Below are 4,726 nucleotides of genomic sequence, written 5' to 3'. Positions count from 1 at the left end.
CTCGGTCAAGAGGCTCTTACCAGACTGAGGCATCAACTCATTCTGCAGATTAAGTCTCTGCACACAAATCACTTCAGGCTGTAATTCCTAACTTCCTGCAATCATCAACACATACAGTACTAAGACAAATGTGAGCAGTGCTCTTAAGGCAGAAAAGCAGAAATTAATGCTGCTAGTGGCTCTTTACTCAAGGTGGTCAGGAAGGAACAATTTACATATAATTAGCTCACTTAATCTAGGCTCTACCAAAGGATCTTAAAATATTTTACAACCTTAGACAGGTAAAAGGTTAGGGGAAGATTATGCAAACTTCAGTTCTTTGGGGCGACCTGGGGCCTTCTTTTTTCCAGCCCCTCATGTTGTTGCTAAAGACAAGTATGAGCATAATTAGAAGAACATTCTGTGTATACATTGAAGAATTGTGGATGTTTGAGGGAACTATGGGTTTAAATTACAATGGAACATTGCTTTGCTAATTGTTAGACAATGGGACAATGCTGCTAATCACTGACAGTCTGATAGACCAAAGGGGTGAGCTGTTTTGAGTCATGAGGCTGTTACTGGAGGCAGTGAGTAGGCAGGAAAAAATGCCATTTTCATGCATAGACAAGTCCAGGGAAATGAGGAAGGAGTAGAAAGAGCGAGATGTAGGTTGGAAACAGGGTGAGAGGGGAGGAGAGAGAGAATGATTGGAGGAAACTGGGGAAAACCGATATGGGAAGGAACTGGCAAGATAGGAGAGAGGAAGGAGGAAATTTGAAGGCTGAAAAAGAAAGCTGGTGACCAAATGGGGCAGAAGAAAAGGAGAAAAGTAGCAGAATAGTTAGAAAAAAATAGAAAGCAAACCCAACAGAAAAAGATGGAAGGGGGGATGCTGACTGAAGTCCATTGTAAGTATAATAAGCCTGTCAGGGCACGGTAAGAGGTGAGAGAGAGGAGTAAGGGAAGCAAAACATATATATTTTGGATATATTGGATACATTGTGAACAGAACTCCAATCCAGAAAGGGAGGAGACCTCTGGGTGGAACACTCCACAGGCAGCACCGAGCTCTCTCAACTAGGGAACCCTGCCTTTGGAACTCACTCCCTCTCATGGTTTGCTGGAGTCCAAGTCAAACAAGCTTTGGAGCCTTCCTCTTCCCTCCTTTGCCCACATAGAAATAAAAAAACCATGTCATGTTATTGAAGAGAACCATAGACATATAGAACAAACCAAAACCTTTGGAACGAACATGATGATTGCAAACCACCACTCTGTTTATGTTTCTTGTAGGTTATATCTCTTTCCCTCACCCTGCAACTGTCTTGTCTATTTGCAAAATCTTATTCTTTGTTTGAACACATAGGATCCTAACTTTTATGCACTCTAGGAATAATTATTAATAGCCACATGTAACATTTTCAAGTTCAAATGCTGTGTTTAAAAAAAAACAAATTCAGGAATATCATGTACATTATTAGTTGACACTCACCAGTTACACTTTTTCAGAAACTGATTAAATGGAAAAAATAATGAGAAGTACAGAGTGTTCCTAAATAATTTGAAATTATTCTGAATTATGAGCCTAAAGGTAGTAGGGAAAGTTGAAGCTCATATAGTAAAATATATTGCAGAGACCCATTTGTTTATGAAGACATGGGAAGGATGTTGCTGAAGGCAATTGCTGTAGGTGTGATTTATCCAGGGGCCTAGGGAACTTCGCTCATTATGGTTAGGTACCACACATGTGTTTAATAACTAGAATGTTACTAATGATTAACCTCAGCTAAAAGTTTTGGTTTTTCTTGAGATATTCATACACAAAGTGTCTCAAAAAGCAGAAAATGATTTTTGATTTTTTATTCTCTAACAAGTCAAAGTAGTTGAATGGTCTTTCCTCAAGTTTTCCAAAACAAACAAACAAAAATCCCACTTTGGCCCAAACCAAAACCTAGAAAGTTTCATGTACATATTTGAGAGAGTTGTGAGCAATTTAAAATGGGAGTTACATTAAAAGAATGTTCCCAATACATAAAGAATGTGGTCTTACTTACTGCTACATTACACAGTGTTTAGGTAAGCCTCAGTTTCCATCCTTCTGGCTCTGGGGTATTCACATATTACCCACTGAAGTTCCCAAATACACTCTCCCCTCCTGGGGTCTGGGTTATTAACAGACAAGTTATTTTCCAGTACTTTCATAGGAAATTCCCCCACAGAGTCTCACTAAGATCTGTGAAAAATCTTTTCACCCCTCTTGAGTACAGAGATCCACAATAGTTCCAGGCAGTTCTAGCCTCCTCACTAGCTTCTGACCAAACCCCACTCAGGTTTCTTCAATAGACTCTTGCCAGGACACACCTAACAACCACAGCTGTGCCTCTTCACGGCTCCCATTGGGAGAACTCCCTTCTCTCAGAGTCACATTGCCCCAGTGGATTGGTTTTTATATCCTGTTGCTTTTCTCAGCAGCCCTTGACTCAGCCTATCATTACATGATCCCAGGGAACTACAAGTCCCAGAATGCCTCGCCAGAAAGGGGCCAAGGTCCTGTGATAGACAAGCTAGCCCTGCACCTGCCCTTAAAGGGCAGTATGCTTTGTTATATAACATTAAGGACACCATTTATTACTCACCAATAACACAAAGTAAGGTTCACTATAATGGTCACAGCAATACTACATAGAAACTTGGGATTAGAAGAGAAGACACACAGGTGAAGAATTCAGTTAAAATGCATGGAGAATTTAAATCAAGCACCATATAATGCCTAGTTTGAAATGTGGGCAGACACTGAGACTAAACCCCTATTTTTACAAAATGGACCATGGAATCTGCAGTGACCACACATGTACCAGGCCCTTAGTTTTACAACATATTCAAAACAATGGCATGCTCTAGAAGCACAATGCCACTAGAACCATGCTGGGCCTCCGGCTTAGTATTGACATGGGGGAAGATTGCCACCTAATGAATCACTATGTGCCACCTGCAGCCTTGAGGTGTCCTAACAACAACTGATCTGGCACAGAATTGCAGCCAATTTAGCCTGCAATAATTTCTTCTGAAGCTGAGAGTAGCATTTCCAAAACACCTGCAAACACCGTAAGGCTAGCCAGTAATGCTACTAAAGTCATTGTCAACATTGGTTGCTTGTGAAAATGAGCCACTCATCTACCAAATGTACCTCCTTTTGATTTCCAGTGCTCTCTCCCGCAAATCTGAACTATTTCTCTCTCTCTTCTTTTGATCTCTGCCAATTCGGATGATCAAATTACTTTAACAAGGAGTAAAACTTTCAGTACAAATCCGTCAAAAAGTCTGATGCTTGATTTTGAGAGTGCATCTGATTTCTATTTTTTAGCCTTCACATTCTTTTTAACTCTAGCCTTACTCTTTATGTGCACAAGTTATACAGAAGACAATATGGAATCCTTATTCATTCAAGCAAAAAATATTCACTTTATCTGTAACTGATCATCTGTTTAGGTTCCAGTTAGAAAGTTATTGCAATTCATACCAGCAATTAAAAATTCCTTTGGAAAAGAAATGAAAATGTCAGTGCCTGAATCATAATTGTATGTACCACAAGAAATAAAATTGTTCGGTTCCTTGATCCAAAATAATTACATGTTACTATATCACAAAACAAATTATTTTGGTTTTGTCAAGCAGCAAGTTATACATCAACAATATACAGGCTACATTATGGAAATACAATCTATGTTGGAGAAATATACACAATACATACTGTATGTACTGTTTACTATAACTGTTGTACTTCTCTTTGAATACCACCATAAAAAAATCAATGGAGACTACAAATATTATGTATTTTGTACATCTCATATTTTATTTCCCACATAGTCATAACAGATTTTGGACACTATTCACAAATACTGTGCTTGTCTTGAATGAACTTCTTTTTTATTGTGTGTGTGGGGAAAGGATATAAGCATCTGATGGGCTATGTAATCTTACATTCAAAAGCAGATGGCACTAAATCTTTCTTTTTATCCAAGGCTGTAACGTGAAAAACATTCAGGTCTATTGTAGGTGCTCCAACCCTGGAGTACCCATGGGGAAAATATTGGCTGCTCAACACCCACCAGCAGTCCTGCAGATCAGTGCCTCACCGCCCTGCCCCAGTGCCTCCTGCCCGCCACAGATCAGCTGTTCAGTGGCAAGCAGGAGAGGCGGGGGGGGGGGGCAGGACGGGTGGGATCAGGAGACTTGGGGAAAGGGGTGGAGTGGGGGTGGGACCTGGAGCAGAGCAGGGATCGAGTACCCCCCAGGGAACTGAGGGAGTTGGCACCTATGGCTAGAAGGTTCAAATTTCTTATGCTGCTAGACCTGTCTGGAGACATCCTCTCATTGTCTTAACCTTACCAAACAAGATTTATTGTTGCCCCAACAATGATTAAAAAATAATTCTGAGGCTATGAAAGCTAGAGGTATCTCCTTCCAGTTCTGAGCAGTTGACAGAATTAACCAACTCTGCCTTCACAGAAATATTCATTTACAGCAGAAAGAACAAATGCAGGAAATATACTCAGGTAAGGCAATACATGCCTTACCACCATGATAAGACATGACACAACTGACACTATTCAGTGACCTGCTTTCGATCCCAAACAATGGCTTGGACTCACATCTATGTAATTAATTTTCCCCCTTACTGCTGTTTTACTATTGATAAGCATTTATTTTTTCCTCCTCTCCAAATGCACACTATATCCCTGGT

Source organism: Natator depressus, chromosome 4 (genome assembly GCF_965152275.1).
Source record: "Natator depressus isolate rNatDep1 chromosome 4, rNatDep2.hap1, whole genome shotgun sequence".
Taxonomy (NCBI): domain Eukaryota; kingdom Metazoa; phylum Chordata; order Testudines; family Cheloniidae; genus Natator; species Natator depressus.
This window is presented reverse-complemented; position numbering follows the sequence as displayed.